The sequence below is a fragment of the Ammospiza nelsoni genome, chromosome 3, assembly GCF_027579445.1.
Source record: "Ammospiza nelsoni isolate bAmmNel1 chromosome 3, bAmmNel1.pri, whole genome shotgun sequence".
Classification (NCBI taxonomy): Eukaryota; Metazoa; Chordata; class Aves; order Passeriformes; family Passerellidae; genus Ammospiza; species Ammospiza nelsoni.
Window position 1 is genome coordinate 101,684,604 of NC_080635.1, and position 20,696 is coordinate 101,705,299.

Sequence of the window (20,696 nt, forward strand, 5' to 3'; positions counted from 1 at the left end):
CTGGAGTAACTGGGAGTTATATTAACAATACTTAAATACAGTCTATTTAAAGGTTTGAACGCATCTTGTTAGAACACTGCATAAATTAACCCAACCTAATTCTCTAGGATGTAACAAGATCTGAAAAGCTCCAAGTTTCATGTTCTCTCTTACCACCCACTTAAAAAACCAAAACCCAACATGCTGGGGTTAGCTTAGGTTGCAAGCGAAAACAAAATTCACATTCAACTGAATAAATGCAATTTACTCCTTGGTGCAACAAAGATGATGCCACAACCAGCTCAAAACCAAAGCAAGAAGAGGTTCTCTCCCACCCCCTCCATGCATACCCCCCTCATTTTTGCTGTTAATGATGCCCCCCCAGCCTGACTGCTCAGGATCCCTAACTGCTCGCTCCATCCCTCCCCGCTGTCTGAAACCATCCCTGGATGGAGCAAAGCGTGCCCTGCTGCTGCTGGGCTCGCAGTCTCCCCTGCACTGGCGGCCAGACAAAGCAAACTCCAGTTGCATCACGGAGCAAACTCATTTTCCAGCAACCTCCCAGCCCGGAGTTTACCGCTACTGTAATCCGGTGCTGTCAACAACGCCGCCTTTGTTGCGCGCCCGTGTGCGCCGCTCGCGTTGTTGTTTTGCGTGTTTTATTATTTCTTTTTTATTATTATCATTTATTTTAAGGAGAATTTTTGTTTTAAATGAGTAATCTGTTTTCGAAAGATTTCTCCTCCGTGCTGACTCCACCCTGTACTGTAAACGAGACATTACCTTATACAAGAATGAATCTGCTGCATTCCTCTGTCTAGCTGCCTCGCAGCACATTTCCTACGCTCACAGCAGCCCCGGCAGTGCATGCTCTCCCACCCCTTCCCCCCCCCACCTTTTTCTCTTTTTTCTTTCCCTTTTTTTTTTCCTTTTCACTGCCTCGCTGTGTTTTTGTGTAAATGATCTCACATGACTCAACAAATCCATCTGCCTGGAGCAGGCCAAGTTTGGAGCCTTCCCAGGAGGGAGGAGAAGAATTGCTTTGTGGAAAGGACCTGGAGCTTTGCCCTTTCTCTGGCTCAAATTACCCGCCTGTCAGGCCTGACGGATTTGGCTAAAAATAAAAGGAAGCGGGCCGTGAAAAGGAGATGAATGAGCTCAGCAGTTCCTTAGATAACATGGGGTCTGGTGTCGCCCAAAGATCCCAGAGCAGGAACTTCGGATGCCGGACATGTAAGTGTGGTACTGCAGCCTCAGTGAACTCGGCTGCTTGAGGACCAAAAAAAAAAAAAAAAAAAAAAAACGCACAAAAAAAGGCAAAAATAACCACACGCTGTTGGATATAAATGCCTTAAAGACACTCAGAGCAGGAAAACTGCCTGCTGTAGATTTGGGCTTGTAAATGGGGAGATTACTGGGGTTTCCAGAGGGGAAAGGGGGTGTGGGGGGTGTGGCAGGGGGCCGTACGTGATGTCAGCCTCCCGCCCTGACCAGGGAGCCTCTGCATCCTTCCTGCAAATGCCTGCCCAGCGCCCGCAGCGGGTATTAAGCACTTAGTTTGGCAATGTAATGACACACTGCAACAATCTGTAATGTGAGGCAGTCAGCAAAGCCCTGGCTCGAAAAGCTCTTTCTCCTAACCATTAACCATATGTTTGGCTCCGCCGCCGCCCAAGCGAGCGGGTGTTCCAGCGCACCATCTGGTTTCTATCCACACAAGCAACTGCAAAGCACAGAGTATTTCCCTCTGGAGCTGTGTCTTCCTCCCTGGCCCCTGGTCCCCACCCGGCTCCCCACTCCTCTGCTCCCCATCTTCCTCCTTCCACCCCTTTCCAGCAGCAACTTCACCTTCCTGTCCCACTAATGGCTCGAAGCAGTGGAGACCACAACCACCCCACCAAAGGTGCAGCAGAAGAGCTGTCTCGTGCTTCCCTCTGAGATCTCACACGCCTACACACGTGTGTGAACACACACACTCAGAGGGACTGCATCCCCCATCACCGATGTATCACATTAAAACATCAGTGTGCTCTCGAGTGGCCCAGGAGCCGCTGCAGTGTCCATCACGTCTCGCTCACGCACACATGCGCACAGCGAGTGCTCAGTTTGGATTACATCAACTCTGTGCCGACACTGCAAAAGGACTTCAAGGATGTACCTAACAACAGGAGGACCAATAGCAGTTTTATCTCCTGTTCTCATGCAGGGCTTTCTATGGACATCAGGTGTTGGTCCCCATCCCACCAAAATAAGAACGCTCTGGGGGGACAAAAAAGAAGTACAAAAGGAAAAAGAGAAAGATAAATGGAATGAGAGTGTGCTGAAGAAAAAGGAATGAAAATATTTACTTTTCCTGTGATAACTAAACAAGCTCTTTCTGAAACGATAAAAAAAGCTTTCAAGTGTTGTATTTTAGAAGGCCTTGTACCATATGTTTGTTTTACGACTTTATGAATTCTAACTACTATTTATGTTTTTAAAGCACTTCCATCATTCCGTTTGTTTCTGAAGTACCTATGGGACATCAGCAGTAATTTTCCCCTCAGGCTGGCCAATTTAAGATTAATCATGACCTATTGCAAGAAAGTATTCAGGGATGCAAGCAATAGGATATTCAGCAAATCCAACACTTGCTCCTTTAAAGTAAGTTTATATTCTGCAATGAGTCACACATACTGTGTTTATCCAAGTTACCAGTGCTACAAGGGAAAAAAAAAGCCCATTACATTTGCAAATACATACAAATCACAGCTGTAAGCACCCAACTGCTTACACCAGGACTTGTTTCTATGACTGGATATTGATTTTTTAAAATAATGTGTCATTATACCAATGTTGATACAGCAACTAGCTTCCTGGAATATGCAATTTAATACTAAAAAAAGCTGGTTTTAGGAAATATTAAATCCACACCCATTCATATGCTTTTTAAATGTCCTTCTTGGTCATGACTACAGCAATGCAAAGCCACAACTGCTTTTTTCCTCACCTTGCACCTAATGAAGAAAATGCACTTGCCAGTTAGAAACAGCTCAGTCTAAAGCAATAAAAGCTTTGCTGATCTCAATAAAATACTGCAGAACTTCTTCAACAACTTCTTCAACTGTTGCTAGAAACCTACATTGGAAAAGATGATGCATATTTTTCAAACTTCCTCCGTATGAGAAATCAGTGAAAGAAAAAGCACACCGTAGGCCCTTATCCCAGAATCAAACAGGCGTGGGGAAAACCATATGCTTGTGAAAAGCCTGATGACTTCACTAGGATTGCCTAAGAAGATTGAGGATAGGATCTGCTCCCAATTACAAATGTGGAGTGCAATTAGCACTGTACACTCCCCCTGCCTTCATTCTGCACTCCTCTTCAGTGAGGGAAATAATTAAAATGATTTAAACTATAAGAGATGCATTTTAGCTAGGAATTTACTTTTCCTACAAAAGGGGATTTAAATATGTTAAAGTCCATTAATTCAAGATAATATGTTGCAAACATTAGTATGCTTAAATATCACACATTAGGTTTCCTACAACCATGCAATGAGAAATTGTCTTCTCACACAGAAAACAATTGGCAGTCGTTCTCTAAAGCAGTAAAGGTCTAGGTGTGGGTCTTTCAGCAGATAATGATCTGCTCTCATCCAGAAATCCTTTTAAAGGGGGAATTCAAGGGAAATATTTGCAGATTCAGGGTTCTGCAGTCTGAAGGGACTGCTGATCATTTGACCTTCTTCCATGAAACAGACATGGAGCTTCCCCGCCTACATCGACGAAGCTGTAAGAGGTTGAAGGAGAGAATCTCCTAGGGTTAAAAAAAGCCCGTAAAAAACCCCAACAAAACAAAAAACCCAGTCTCAGATACAACAGCCTGACATAAAGCAGGAAGCTACTGCAGCCCCAGCATCACTCCCCAGCACTGTGGGATTACCCACACCCTCTCCTCTGGTCTGAATGAATTAACAGCCAGCTACTGGGGCTTGTTATACCTTCCTCTTCTCCTTGTCACCTTCCTCTACTCCTCAGCCCCTGAACAAAGGGCCACTGGCAGCCTGAAACCCAGCCAGTTTTTAAAGCATAATAAAAAGTGGTGTCACATTATTACCTGAATCCACTGAGTCCTCCTGCCAACAACGATGTTTATGCAATCACATTTTTCTGTTTTTAAAAACTTCTCTCTTGCCTCATTGCTCTGTGTGAAAAACAAAACAAAAGAGATAATTGATTAACTGCAAGCAATTATCTATTATTTGCATTATAGCAGTTTTGCAGTAGATATTCAGGTCTTTTGTTTTCTGCCTCATCTCATAAAAATATTAAACAAGAAAAAGTTTTTTCCCCAAAATTACTCATCGATCAAACAGAAGCAACAGATACCAGTTTGGAGAGGCAGATGAGATACCACAGCCCTCCACTTGTAGAGCTACACAGAAGAACACAACTCTCCTATGTCCAAATCCTCTGCCCTCTTCCCAGGCCATCCTGCCTGGCAGCACCGGGACCAATGCCAAGCAGACAGTGCCACCAAAAGCAGAAATACAGAGGGAGAGAAAGCTCATTAAATTTCTTTCAGTATCAACAGCAAATACTTGCCACTAATAACCACAGCAGTGATGTAAAAATAAATAAAACTTGCAAAATTGCACAGACAGTAGATTACTTAATCATAAAGTTTCTCCATACTCTGTACCTACAACATGATTTAAGTAGCGATTCCACCTAAAATTCTCAAAAGGGTCTTTTAGTCTGTGTTTACTCCTTGCTTCCCATATTAGTAGCTTTAAGCTTTAGTGTCAAATTCTCCTGCCAATATACTTCATAGAAGATATTTAAATAAGGAAGAAAAAAGCCCATATGGTAGAAATCCAGCTGAAGACACAACCTCAGTCCCCCCACCCACAACCTCTCTGAATGGACAGAAGACACATGCTCAGTAAAGGAAACTGGATTTTCAGTACTGGAAATGCCATTAGTATTTCATTGCTTTCTCTGAAAAAAGAGATGCAACTCAACCATGTGTTCATGGTCCCTTGCCTACCTTCACAAGGGCATACACAATTAAACCCAAACAGAGAGCACAGGCTGGGGGATATGGCTGCCATACCCTTCCTGCATTTCAGGGCTCAGGCTTTTGGCATACTCTACCCATTGTTGACATGGATGACTGACAGAAAGTTTTGCTGCAAGATTTTGGTCACAGCAGTGTGACTGAGACATTCTCAAAAAATCAGCTGGAAAGACAAAATTCTCGCAATCTCTGGAACAGAGTTTAAACCTGGGTTTGGCCTGATGCCACACAACACAATGAACACAGTCTAGTGCAGGGCAGAGCAGAATAGAAGTGACCATTGCCTCTGGCATCTGCTGCCAATGAGGGTAGGGCCCCCTCCCAAGCAAGGAGGGTCTCCTGATCCAGGTGACCTCCCCACTGCATCCTGGAGTCATCTATGCTCAAAACGGAGCAGCCAAGATCTGGGCCAGAGGATGGCAGGGAAAAACATGTCAGAACAAGAAAATTCATTTAATGGGGACAGAAAATTGGAGGGTTGGATGGGGAGAGAGCAAGAACTGGGGTTAGGCATGGAGAACTAACTGCCTGCTGGCTGTACAGCTGCAGCACTGCTGAAGAACCATGTCCAAGACTGTATTATGCCAGAGCACAATTTGTTTGCTTCCTGCAAAGTCTTGGTGCACCACAGGTATGTTGAGGAGAGAAGGCTGATGAGTTCAAGCACTCACCCCTGAGGAGGGAGGGAGGGAAATGTGGCAGGCGAGCGCTGCGTGCTGCAGCTGCCTTCACTCTTGGCACAAGGGATGTACCTGAGCTGTGCACCAGGCTTCAGGGCAAGAGTGCATGACAACTCTAACAGCTGTTGGCAGCAAGGATGGCAGCCACCCTGACACTCCCTGCCACCCTCTCAGCATCCAGGCAGATGAGCTGTGCCTTGGAGAGCTGCCACACAGCTCCAATGAAGCTCCACACCAGTCATTTAAACTCAGTATCCCTCAAGTGGCCATTAACAGTGAATTCCTAACCAACCTGAAAACCTGGCTTCTCTCAACTAAATGTAATGAACAGTCACAGCAGAAGGGAACTGTATTTCCAGTATACGAAACACTAGGGAGTATAGAGACATCTCAGCAGCAAGGCTGCAACATCCTCAGGATCCTTTGTCCTCTTAAGTCTCTTCCTGCAAAGTGGGGCTTCCCAAATCATCTGTCAAATCCTGAAGCCTGACACTGGTAAATGGAGTAAGATAGTGAGGAAATTACAAACTTCTTCAGTAGGCTTTGAGTACCATGCCATAAATAAAAATATGGGCCAAATATGGGACAGCAGGGAAAAAACAAGATGCTGAATAGGGAGTTTGCCCAGGGTTTGCAGCTACAGCTGGCAGCATGCAGGCGACTTGCAGAAAGAGAAGAGTGTGATGAAATACTCAAAAACTGTCCATGCATTTACAAGATTTGCACAAATCCATTTTATACCAGAGTGTCACTCTGAACTTAGAGACTCATAGAATGCTTTGGATCAGAAGGGACCTTAAAGATCAGCTGTAATGTTGCAATGTATTTATGTATGAAAATAAAATTACCAGTAAATAGCTGAAACTTCCTTGGATATTATGCTACCTTAGACATTAATAGCTTATAGCAGAGCACAGGTCCACAGTCAACCAAATGCACAACACAGAAAGACAGATCTTAAAGGTAAATAATTCAGGACTTGAATTCTTTAAGGTAAATAATTCAGGCGCTAATGAATTCACTGACTGTAAATAGGGAGTGCCACTGTGAGGAACCCTCCAAACTGCCCTACATCCAATCCTCAGGAGTGCAGAGCAGAAAACTGTCAGCAGAAGCATGTCTCAAACACTCCTGGCTACAGCAAGACTCTAACACAAAAGAAGTCCTGGACAGGAAGAGATAGCTTCATAGACTGGTTCCAGCGCTCCGTACTGTGACCATGGGCTGCTGAAAAGGATGTGCACTTTCAGAAACACCACTTGGGCAAACAGTGAGGTGGCTGTGATGCAAGGAAGCTGACCCATGTTGCATTCAACGGAAGCATTGGGGAAACCCTTCAAGCGTAGCCAACATGGCAGTTTGGTCTAGCAGTGCTAAAAACACACAAGACTACGGGTGAAGCTGTAAGTCCTTGTTAAATATGACACCTTGTAAATAAAAAGAAGCCAGACAACTCCCCATGTCCTCCTCACTTCACAATCTTTCTTCTCTATCCTCTTTGATTGAATATCGCCAAGTGTTTTTATCCACACCTGAGAATTCCTGTGCATCCATCAAAAAGCATTTCAGCCAACCGAATCCCATCAACAAACCACAGGATAAATCCTCATAAATTCTTAAACTACCAGCAAGTGTCAGTCTTCCCAGCCTGCACCCTCTAGTACCAAGGAGCTGTTTTGCAAGCAGCAATTATTCCTGACCAAGCAAAGAAACTCTACCAAAGTCAAGATGCAGACAGCTGTCAGTAATACAATGGTTTTGCTGCAAAAAAAAAAAAAACCCAAACAAACCTACCAGGATTTTTATGCTGTCTCATACTCTAAAAGTAGTATTTAAAACCACCCTAAAGTTGCCTCACACCCTCTTATGAGACCTACATGAAACCAGACTGTGGAATAAAATCCTGCCTTTTGCCGGCAGACAAGGGCATGTCAGCAACAATAGCCAAGGCATTGCAAGGCTGCTGACGAGCCTGTAAACACTGTATGGGAACATGCCCGTGGATCTGCAGTGGTAAACACAACTGCTGTTCTTGCTCTGTGCCCAGCAGAGATAGAGATCTCATCACCAGCAGAGATCTGGGTCACCACAAGGAAGCTGGAGTTATCCCAGCACCATCATCTTTTAGGTAATGCTCCCAGGAGGGGAAACAGGTATGTGGCAAGGTTTCATCTGATGAGGTGCTGGTTGTAAACAAAAACAGTGACTGGGGGTTTCCTTGCTCCTGGGTGATATCATCCAAATGGAAAAAAACCCCAATGAATTTCATCTGATGTCTTGTATCCAAAGTGCTTTGCAGAATGAGTTTGCTGCAAATGCAAGGTTCAGATTGCAGTTTCTCAAATGCTTGTAAATGCACCTCGACTGGCAAAGTCTTCCTCGTAAACACCAGGCTAAAAAGTATTTGTTTGCTTATCTTGTACTTCAAAACTGAAAACCCAAACCTAAGGAAGGAAAACCCTAGAAAGACAATGTTTAAATTGAAGTATAGCTTTAAACATATGATGATTGCGAAAAACAAATGTTCTGAGTCTCCACACAATCAAGAAGCTGACTATCCAGGCACCTGACTGAAAATGAGATCACCTTTCCAGTCTCTGCTAAGCAAAACTTTTGCAACCTTCCCGTATGCCATTTCCTTGTTTACATCTCATGGTTCGGGAGTTCAACTTTTGGGGAAACATGAATGGTAAACCTAGAAAGTGAAATGTGATATTATTTACAGAATAGGAGAGCACGCTGTTCACAAGAATTTGTAGGCGCACACATCCCAGCCCTGTTCCTCAGTTCAACACCCACTCCTGAAATCCTGCACCAACCAGATTAACTGATGTACACATGCCTGCACTCTTGGAGAAACAATAGTCTCTTTCAGTCCATACAGTCTTCTGAAGAACCAGGCAAAAACGTCATGGGAGAAGTTAGGAAATATCTGCAGAAAGCAGCACACAAGATGAAAGGCAGAACAAGCCTTTTAACTTGCACAAAGTACATAACATGGAGGATAAGCACAGAACTTAGTTACCTAGCCTCTCTTCCAAAGGGATATTTTTTATTTTCCCCAGGATGGAAAAGAGGATTGTTGAAACAACTTAAAAAAACCCCAAAAAACAACAACTGGGATAGTGGAACAGCTCCCTTACAGACAGGCCATTACAAGCAAAATTCAGCTCCAGGAGCTGTGGCAGACCTGGGAGAAAATGCACACTGCCCTGAAGTGCCAGGATGTCCAGCAGACAGCTGGGATCCTGGCTGGTGTGATGAGCCCTCCTGTCCCCAGTGCACAGCACTCCTTCCTCCATTCCCCTCCCAAACACTGTTGCTACAGAAGGCACAGAACTATTTTTTAATTAATCCAGCACAAAGTTTGAGCTGCCTCAGGGTTAAGCTAAACATTTTCTGTCTTTAACCACTACAGCAGAACTAACTATAGTGAAAAACACTTCACCATAAGGCCAGGGAATTGAGGACAGAAAAGAAGCTGCAACAGTCACCCCTGACCTCTCAAAATTTCGCCTCCAGAACATGCAAAAATAAGAAACTGAATTTTTAATCAGCTGAGAAACGGGGCAGGGAGACACTCTTGGTAAAATTATTGTTGTGAATATCACATAAAAAGCCTTATGGAATTTTACCATCCACCTTCTGTTCCAAACTGTAGGTCTCCAAATAGCCTATCAGACAAAATCCAACTACACACACTTTCAGGAAAGCACTCAGCACTCAGAGACATTTAAAAAGCATGTAGTTCTACAAATCCTTTTCTCCTCTCACAAGGGGCTGTAACTCCTGCAGGAAACACATGCTCCTGTAACAAAGCAGGTATTCTCTGCATGTACTCACACTGCCTATTATTTTTTTAATTATCTGGTATACATCTTCCTAGGCATGCTTATGTTAGAGGAAATACTAGCATTAGGTCTGCAAAAGAACACTGACTACCTGTTCTGCATGAACACCCTGAAGGTTAATAGTGGAAATCGTGGCTTGAACTCTGCCTTGTCCATACAACCACTGGCATTCTACCACATGTGCTTCCCCCCACCCCAGCTCATGTTCACTCTCTGCAGGATTTTACTATGCAGTCCACCAGTACAGTATTTTTCGGATGTAGGAGCAAGTCAAAGCATATTTTGATGTGTCTAGATTGCACAGAGAAAAATTGAAAGTTGATCACAGAAAGTTGATCACAGAAGAATACAAGTTGCTTTTTCATTTCACAGCTCCAAGAGTCAGAAAGGGTGAGTAGAACTCTGATATGTACCAGATGTTTTAAAGTAAGGTGGAAGAGCTGGTGTCATGAAAGCTTCCTGACAGCTACCAACTGGCCTTGTAATAGTGAGCAGGCTTCTTCTGCCTGTGGAAGATTACAGTCTAATGGAAAGGGAATATTCACAGCCTTCATGCACACATATAATCCTACTCTCTTTTATTGAAAATAAATTTGACAAGTCCATCACTACTAAATGAAAAAGTCTCAAAACTGCATCATTTTGTTACATATACAAAAAAAGTTGGGTCTGGAGTATATCCATGGTTTTGAAGCACCACACTTAACCCAAGAAATGAAAAGGCAATTTTTTTCATTTGTTACTGTTTCTAGTAAGTCTTCAGTCAGTTTCCTCTATTTTCTTCTGAATTTGTGTTTGGATATTAAAAGCAGCAAATAAAAAAGGCACTGCGTTCTCTACAAATACATATGGAGACTTCACATCCTAAAAAGATAAGTCTCACCGTGTTGTTACAAAATTTGAGGTTTTTTTCTATCTCAATAAAAGGGAAATTTCATCATTAAAACAAAAAGAAAAGAGGAAGAAAAAAAAATCAGCCCTGCAGAAAATCATAATTTCAGAGTTAACAGGAATATGCATCTATCACTTAAATTGGCCCCTTGGGTGAAGCCCACTGCAGAGATCAAAAGTCTTTCCACAGACTTGGGATAAAGCCTGGAGAGTTCAAAGTATTGATGAGAGTGGACATCACTGCTCTTGACTGCATGGTGTAGGGGTGCATGAAGGCAAAACTCCCACAATAGCACTAACGCCTCCCAGCATGAGAAACCTCAGGCACTCTGGGTACCACAAAAGCACACCCTCTGGAGAGCATTTCAGACAGCGATACAGCTCACTGATGACACAGGGAGACTGGTAACATTTTTTGTTGGTGACTCTGCAGCTCCTATTTCCACAGCCCACGCTTGTTCAAAAAACACCACAGGACACGTGTGACGAAAAAAGGAGTATCTCAGGCCAGGGTGAGATAAATACACACCAAGGTGAAGCAAGATGACAGCTGGCATTGCTAAGGAATACATTCAGGACAGGTAGCTTAGTCTGAAAGCTGCAGGTTGTGCCCTGGGTTGCAAGAGCACCAGGCAAGAGGCCACAAACTGGTGCCGTGGATGCCTTGCACGACAGAAGGCACAGGGACCAGTGGTGCCAGCCAGGTGACTGGACACTTGGAGACACAGCAGGAGCCAGTGAATCAGCAGGAAGACCCTAGACTACCTTGCACACAGACTGGAAGTGTAGGAAAGCCCAGGGTTTCCTTTGTTTCTGTGGGGCTCCTGTTTCTGTGTTACTGCACCATGATTCAACTGCTTTAAAGATGCAGATGTCTGGTAAGGCAGGTTGCTGGTAAGGCAGCCTCATTGGACTGTGTGAGTGTGGTGTGTATAGGGAGGTGTGCAGGGCACAGCTCAGGTCACTGGAGCTGCCTGCTGCCACGGTGCTTGGTCCCAGCACTGGAAGTGGTGGTGGGACTGTGCCTGCCAACAGCTCACCCTGAATTATCCCACAGGAGTGTCTCTCACACCTTCCATATCCAACCTAAAGCAACTTCTTCACTGAACATCACCTGAATTATTTTTCTACATATTGTTTATGGTAATAAAAAGAGGTTTTGGAGATTTACCTAGGGCTTGTGAGGTGAAGGGATATTTTTCTCACAATACAGTTGATATCTGTTGTTTTCTTCTCATGTTCCTTTGTGCACATACACTGGCCCCTTCTTGCAGCCTGGCTTTGCCTGAGGTGTAGGTAAGAATTGTCAGCTCCTCCAGTACTAGGAGGAAGTCACTGCCTCAGGCTCACACTGAAATCATTCTTTTTCACACAGGATTGTGGACATAATCCTTTGCCCAATAAATAGCCCATGTTCTTCCTTATTGCTCCAGATGGATATGAATGAATGAACTGCACTTTTTCTGAACACCATCTTCTGCTTTTATTGAGTACTTCAGTCACTGCCAACTGCACCTCCTTGCCCTACAAGGCATCAGTTAAGGTTGCTGGGTCTGATTTCCAAGACCCCTGCTCTAAGTCTCTTTAAGAGGAAAAAAGGTTGGATGCTATTAGCCCTCTGAGAAACCATGCTTTTAGTCCATAACCACGGGCTCCTGAAACACAGCTGTTAAGTGCAAATCTCAGTCTCTGAAATTTTCTTTCTGCTGCCTCATTATCTTTACTACTTGCCAGCAAAAACCAGAGTCCCCCCACAGGCTGAGGGAGGAAGTCTTTATGTTTCCAGCTGCATCTAACTCTGGCTAGTCAACCACATGCAAAATATTGCATCAACCTGATGTTGACTTCAAAGTTTCAAAATTTTCCTGTTACAGCTGGGACTAGGTGCTTGTGGTTTCAGTTACCACAAGGGAAATGGAATCTCACAGCCAACACTTAGATTACTTCCCAACACTGCTGGGCTACCCTCAAAAGAAAAACAACCAAAAGATGTCAAACACAAAATGGCTTAAATCAGACACTTAGAAAATGCTCTGTAATACACAAAAGGTGCAATTAATTGAAATAAATATTGAAGCTCCCTGTAAATCATCATTTTAATCTTAAGAGTAGGATAGGATCCCCTAAAGGTAGCTCTGGCTACTTTAGTTCTGACCACTAAACTAAAGCCTGCAGGTGGCTGACCTCATACCATTGCTGTCTTCCAGCCAGATTGCTCCAGTTAAGCAGCCTTCCATATTTTCGTCAGAATCTATAGACTGAAACTCCATTTTTTCAGTAGTCATGCACAGAAAAAAAAAATTCAACTTGCCAATGAAGAACAAAAATACCAGATCAATGCACATACAGTCTTAGAATAAAACTCTAATCCTTCACTTGCTAAGAAGTCTCTTTCAAAGAAATGTTTATGTTAAAATTTAGAGTTGTGTTCAACATTAATCTTAGAGAATTTTACAACAGAATGTACCAATTTTAAAAGGTTTCTACAGCCTTAATGAATTCCTAGAACCCATAGACAGAAATTAAATAGGGGGAACCTACAGTGTTGGCTAGACATATTTCAATATTTGTTACCATAGAAACAAGCCAGTAGATTTAGGGTTTGGAGTTATCCTTGCTATAAAATATTAAACTTCTTACAGTTTTTGCATATGTATATTGTGGCAAGAACACTGTCAATCCTGATAGAGCCCAAAGCATCTTAATTATTTAACAGGATTTTAGCTTTTTTTTCCCCCTTTTTCTTAACAGAGGATCTTTTAATTTATTTTTTCCTTGATAGACTTTTTTTAACATCTTCCAATAGGAAACACTTCTGGCTGACAGAATGATATACAGGAAATGAAGATGTGTTTTTCCTCAATGTTGTGCTGAAGTGGTAAATAAAAGGAGCACACATATAGTCTAATAAACAAGATTCACCAGTAACTATCAAAATTACACCAGTAAGCACTTGTGATGATTTTACCAGCTAAAAGTACATTAAATGTTATACTTCATTTGAAAGACAGATCAACTTCAAATTTGGTGGTTTTGTTTTCAATCCTAGCAACGGAGAAATGCTCAAGAACGAAAGTGATTGAGATAACATCTTGATGCTTCAACAGTATCAAACACTTCTGGCAGATACCTGAGAAATGAAACAAAGCATTGTCCTTTCATGCTTCAGAGGAGCATCAACACCTGCATTCAAGTCACAGCACAACTGGCGAGCAAAAGGATCAGCGATTCCAAGAAAGAGGAAGGACAGATGCTTCCTCCAGCAACACTCCTTCAAACAGTAAGGAGACCACGCTTGTTTAGACAATTTCAGTGGTGGAGGGGACCCACAGCTCAAGATACCATCCAGGCAAGAGCTCAGCTGGGAGCAGTGGGGAAGGTCAACACCTGGCCAAGCCCAAGCCCACTGCCCCTGGGACTGGATGTAAGCAAGGGATTTTGACCCTGATGATTTCACAGCCAAAACTGGCCACAGATCTCAGCCCTTGCTTTTTGTTTGGATTCAAGAAAATCTGTTTACAGAAGGCTCAACACAATGAAAAATGAAAAACTTTGGAGTAAAAGCCATAAACCACACAGTTGTTTCAATACTATATTCCAGCACTGAAGTTGACAAGGAAAAACACCAAAAAAAGCAAAGCAAATCAGAACAAAGACCAAAACTGAACAAGACTGAAACACCCTCTTCTTCCAAGAATTAAACAATACTTTTTATGAACTGTAAAGATAAGCAGTGGAACTGCTATTTCCTAAAGTTTCTGAGGTCAATCTTCTAGCACAGCTTCTCAAATAGCCAATTAAATGCACACAGTTCTCACACTCACATGCATTCTATCATTTTAAAAAAGACCTACAGCTCACACCTCTAAAAAATAATGGAAAAACTTATTCTTGAAGACCTGCACGACAACCCTTTAACTAATGGAAAATCTGCAACACTTCTGAAGAGGAAAATAGTAAGATGGCTTAATTTTAAATGAGTAAGAATTTAAATGTCACTTCCTGCATGTGACCTCGATCTGAATAACCTCGCATTTTTGTTTTCTTTGGTGTGGTTAACAGTGGAATCTTTGTGGAGTACATTTCTATGGCATTTACAGTTGCATGTTTACGTTCAGCAACTCCTTTGCATAATTCTGAACACAAAAAAAACCAGAAAGTGACTTTTCCTCTGTAAAGAAAGAGAGAGATCTAAAAAGCAGCATGCAACTAGGACTTTCAAAGAAGGAAGGGCTGGAGAAAAATAATCCCAAAACTCAGGGGAAAAATGCACAACTTCCTTTAACTGACACCTGCAGTGAGGTACTATGAGTTTGTTTTATCTGAGCAGTTATGTACACACACCAAAGGCAAAGCAACACTATGTACTCTAAAGGAGTTCACACAAGTCCACAAAGGGCACCACTATCAACCTGCAGTCGAGAAGCGGGAAGTTATTCACATGTCTGAGTAAGTCATGGAATGGTAAGAGATGTTGGCAGCACATGTTGCCAAAAATAAGGCATTGCATGCATGCATTCAAATCCAGAGCTATGAAACCCCTTGTCACCCTCTTGTAGGCTCTACAGGCCAGGTTTGTTCCATGGGAAGCCCTACTGCACTGGATACGAGAGCCTCAGGTCTTTCCAATTGATGCTGCAGGTGTCAACACCTCAGCACACCCTCTCATCCTTCCCATGAAAAGCTTTTAACCCAGGGGCTCGTTGGGAGAATGGCTTGGGAGACATGATGTGGCTTTATAAAGTTTTCTGTAGAATTCATAGATCTAAGTAAAATAAAGCAGTCTATATATGTGCTGCAGCTGCATCTTGGAACAAAAGAGCTCTTATTCATAGATCATAGAATGGCTTGGGTTGGAAGAGACCTTAAAGACCACCTACTTCCAAGTCTCCTCCCAAGGACACTTTTCACTAGACCAAGTTGCTCAAAGCCCTATCCAACCTGGCCTTGGACACTCCCAGGGATGGGGCATCCACAGATTCTCTGGACAACCTGTTCCAGTGCTTCACGAAACTCAAAGTGAAGAATTTCTTCCAATATCTAATCTAAATTCATCCTCTTTCAGTTTAAAGCCATTACCCCTTGTCCTATCTACATTCAAGAAGGCCACTCAGCTAATATCTCCACCTTGTTTTGTCAAAAAAACCAAAAAGGCCCACCAAAAAACCAAACGAGAAATGCATTCATACAGTGGTGGCCTTTAAGTCATTTGACAAACACCTCTCCAGTTAAAGCGGTGCCACCAGGGATGGCTTGGGTTGCCCTCCTGTGGTGGGAGGACAGCACAGGACCAGTGCCTGCCCAGCCCATAACTGGCACTCCAGCAATGGGTGACCCCCCCCAAAAAAAAAAGGGAGACAGCAAAACCTTTGCCCTAGTGTTGCTGAGAGGAAAGAAGGTGTGCTCCAGTTCTGGATAACATGCTCCATTTGGTCTGCTTAAAATACCTGTTTTAGAAAATAAACTTAGATGATAAAGCAGGAGATTGTGTTTCTTGTAACTCAAGAAGAAAATAAATTTCACACAAATAAAACATCGCTATGCGTAAAACAAAATACTCTATACAACACGTAATTTACCCAAAAATAATTCATTTCCCTTTATACCAGGCAGGCCAAGAGTCCATTTGGATTAAAAAAGTGAATGGATATGAGTTTCCCATCTCAGCAAAACATTGGAAAAGAACACAAACATCTCACATCTGTCCAGTCTTGACCCAATTACTAAAGGGTGAAGATACCACTGGCTGTCAGGATGTTGTATTTGCCATTCGAGGTGGGGCAGGAGTACTGCTCCTTCCTCTGGAGCATCTTGTTTCTGGTCACCCAAACAAAGAGAGGAAATTGGGATACACGGACAGGGATGTGAACTGGCACAGGAATGCATGCATCTCTTCCAATATTGGAAGATTAACGAGTGAGAGAGTTGATGAATGGGAAGGATTAAATATAGAACCAAAAAATAAGCGAAATGATTAATTGCTAGAAAAGGAAACTCATGATTTATAGAAGAAAAAAATCAGTAAGGCTTGGGAAACTGAAGGGAATAAGCAGCAAGTGAGCTGCAGGGTGGGACCATCTGGTGCATAGTGCCACGGCAGCACAGAGCACATAGCACAGCTTCAGCGCCCCCCTTGCCTTCTCCCAGCCTCAGCGATGCAGGGCAGACAAAGCAGAAACAGATAGAGTTCAGAGGTTACTGGATGAAAGTAACTGATTTTAAAAACAAGCTGAAGTTGGTTTTAAATCATATCCTATAATCTGAAAAGAAAACGGTCTCTTAATTAAATGTTTCCATGTGGCCTTGTAGTGGGCTGGTAACTGTCACACTCATGTCCTTGCATTCTAAGCTTTCTAGAAATTTCTAAAAATAACTGGATACTTGTGTAACACTGTTTTCATTTATTTTATGAAGAAATTAAAGGCATTTTTAGCCTATTTATTTTTCATTCTGAGTTATAACATCTCAATGGTAATCCATTATGTTGGTCCTGCACTTCTTTGTTTTGCAACTATTAAGATAAACAAACTCTTCTGCAGTCAGCATGCAATCAACAGGCATCCCAAAGCAGCATAAACCTAAGGAATAATCCAGCACCTTAAAGGTTATTATGATCAGTCATTTGCTTGGTGTCTAAAATTCACTTTTGTGGGGAACAATAGTATAGAGGAAGAAAACAGATATGCCGTGAAACTGTAAATGCACTACATGTTTTAGCATGGCACCTGCTTGTTTTGGTTTTTTTAACTTAATGCCATTTTAAAATAACTTACAAAAATACTTTTTTCAGTTAAAAAAAAAAATAAGGTACAACCAACTACATCCTCTTTGGGTTATGCCCACGAATGAGCTACTGTCTGCATTAGAAACAAGCACCTGGACCAACTCATGGGCATCCAGCAAAGTCCACTGGTTTCCTTTCAAAACACTAATTTACAAAAGACAATGTCAAATCCCAGCCTGCGAGTGGCCTTGTTATTAAATACAGCATCTCAAAGAGTGGAAGGGATGAGGTGCAGGATTCAGAGGGGCTGCTCACCACAACGGAGCCCAGAGCAGCTGTGCATGGGCAGGAGACCAGCCCCTGCTCTGGAGAGGATATACAGACACTGAGGCAAATAACTTTTCATACTTTTCTGACAGTCCATTATGACATACTGTACTACAACCCCAATTAAGAAAGAATTCTGTGCTATCTTTGGGAGATCTTGCATTTCCTCACACGAGTCTTTATGTGCACATCCCCTTTATGCCAAATACTTTCTGTATGGAGTAAATGGCAGGACCTGGATCTGCACAGCCAGCCAGGAAAGAAGTGGTCTGAGACTGTGGGGAAGCACCGGCACTTCTCAGTCCCAGCACAGTCATCTTATTAAACAAAATATCCCAACACTGCAGCAGGGACCCTTCCTGCCACCCTTCATTTCATCTGGTGTAGATCCCACAAATCCTAGGAAAAGGTTTCTCATCCTTCACTACCCAGAGGGAAAGGACATGCTCGGAAGAGCTGCCACTCTGTCACCAACAGATCCAAGGGGAATTCAAGCTTTTGCAAGAGGGCTGAGATAAAACCCATCACCATCTATGCAGCTTTCTTTGCCAGTCACTCCCTTCTCAGTCCCCTGCAACTTCTGAACTTCGCACCATCCTCTTTCCACTACATCTTCCAAGAGTTGTCTTTGGGATGAGGATACTCAGCAGTGTTTCTGAAGGATTCCAGCAGCTCCTCCTTCCATCAAGAAAGAGCCACATAAAATTCAGAGTCAGGGACACACTACCTTGATGCATTTTTCTTGCTGAGGTCCAGTTCCCCTCATTAGCCTTTTGAAAGAGCACCTTTTCATGCAACACAAAGACAATATGAAGAAGATTCTGTACACTTTTCCCTGCACAAAGGCTAAGGTCTAGGGGAACAGCACATGTCATTTCTTGTAGTAAAATTCTGCATGAAGAGCAGTAATAAGATTTTTGAGAACCTGATGTATATATATAAAAAGAATCAACACACAAACTTCTATTTTCAAAAACCACACCATTCTCAGTTTAATGCTGCAGGCTACAACAGTCTGTTTTACAGTCAGTAATGCAACAGAGTCTCCCTATTAACTAAATAAATTCCCATATTTGATTCAGTGGGAATCTGTTGTTCTAAACAAAAAATATGAGGCAAGAAGGTTTACTTAAAATGCCAAGTATTTAAATGGAACTGACAAGAAAAATAAGAACAGACATCACACATTTCACAAAAGGGCAGCTATAACAATAACTTACACTGAAGTGGCCAAAAGATGAAGCAATAGAAAATTGGAAGCAATTAACATGTAACATTCAAGAAATATTAAATACATACTGAAGACTCAACACAGCATTCACACAAAAAGATGTAGTGATGAAAAGCAGATACTTTACATAATAAGTAACAAGATATTTCAAACGTGGCCATAAAAACAGAGGAGACTTGTACTGCCACACTTAGAAGAGCTGGCTGCAGAACTGCAGTGCTGATAATGTCAGTAGGGAGGGATGAGGCACATCACCCTCACCATCAGAAGACGAGCTAACAGCCCTACTCAAGCACCAACAGCATCTGCTTGCTGCCAGCCCAGGGGGTTCTTATGGCTTTGGTAAGTCCTATTCCTCTCGAGAAACAGCTCTGGTAAAACCAGGAGAACCACAGCACGTGATTCATGCCCACTCTTGCTGCTCTGGGAAGGCAACTTCACCCTCTAGGTCTGTCCTGACCCAAGTAAGTATCAACACTGGTGTCTCTTCTGGCACCTTCTGAGGTCACGCTCTCCAATGGCTTCCCTCTAAACAGGACATCACAATGCAGTTTCCCTCCACACATCAGCACCATCCTCTCAGGCTGCCAGCAGGTTTAAGCATACAAATGTTTAGCCAGAGTTCAGACTAATTCCATGTCCACAGGCTTAGTTTGTCCAAGGCACAGAAAAGGGACTCAGGCATATGAGTGGATTTCATGCAGGCTCTAGAAACCAACTTTTACTTCAATGAGTATGAGACCTGTGTGTAGCCAAGCAAACCAGCAGTTCTCTGCATGCTCTAGCCTTTCTTTCAGCTGATGCAGAGGAGGACACAGTAAGCACCCTAAGGGATTATTTGCTTGTCCAGAATCACAGTGCTCATTCTCTCTACCAGGAACAAACACCATCTACCCTCCAAGCCGTGCTTCTTGCTGCAACAATCCCCCAGGCCTAAGTGACCCCATTTATAACAGAATCACACCTCACAGCTCCTCTACGCCCCTATATAGCTCCTTGTGCATTCTCCCAGGGCTTCTGAGAGCTGGAGGTTCCCTGTTCATGCTGCATGGGGAAAGTCAGGAGCCTGCCAACCGCTTCAAAGAGACAGCAAGAAGCCTAATGATAATGAAGTGCCAGGTTTTCTGTCGCAAGTTTAGGTAGAACTTCAAAATGACAAAGGAATTATCCACCCATCACAGATGCAGATGCCAAGAGAGGCTTCTTCTTTGTTTTTCTCCTATGCTAATATTTCAAGAGGATGACACATTATTTAATTTTTTTTTAAACTGAACTGTCATGGTCTTTGAAGTACCACCACACTTACAATGTGGGGCCTGGCAAACTCAGATGAAAATAGATAATGAATTTCAGATTTTTTGTTTTGTTGCTCTTGTGTTTGATGTTGAAACCTAAAAATGTTGGAATGCGATTGTTATTCTTGCATGATAAAGGCTGTTTCTATCACAGCCCTGAAATACTGCAGGGGTTACACACAAAATGCAGAATTTTATTACTTTATCATATCAAGACCATGAAGTTGTTACCTGCAGAAAATCAATTCCTACACAGTAGTTATTACAGACCACTAATTTGTACAAGGAGAAGTGTGTTCTCCCTGGATTTATAATTTTTTTTCTAATATTACAGCCTTTTGTCTACTTGGAAAGGATGAGGAGCATTAAAAAAACAACAACACAAAGTTGAGTTAATGGGAGAAGCCAGCTAATTTTTAACATACAGATCTGAAGTCCTCTGGAAGGCAGGGATGTACTTGGGCATGCCTTTGTTCTTCACATTGTGGGAGCTCATTGCACCCCAGTTTCAGACACTGCTTTATCTGTTGGGGATTATCCAGCCCAATCACATGGAGTTAAATCCCCAAGGATGCTGAAGGGAATGAGCAGGAAGGAAAACCAGTCATGGCAGGGAGGTAAAACCACCAGGATCTTTAAGTAGATTATGGGGAAGCT

At 42.7% G+C, this 20,696-nt stretch overlaps 1 protein-coding gene across 1 annotated transcript in view; it reads right to left on the bottom strand.

The window, feature by feature from the left end:
* BACH2 (BTB domain and CNC homolog 2) overlaps positions 1-20,696 on the bottom strand; it is a 180,930-nt gene that overhangs the window by 133,777 nt on the left and 26,457 nt on the right. Inside the window, exon 3 of the mRNA XM_059469637.1 lies at positions 4,078-4,164. The gene's annotated coding sequence lies outside the window, so the exon portion shown is untranslated. The remainder of the gene's footprint in view (positions 1-4,077; positions 4,165-20,696) is intronic.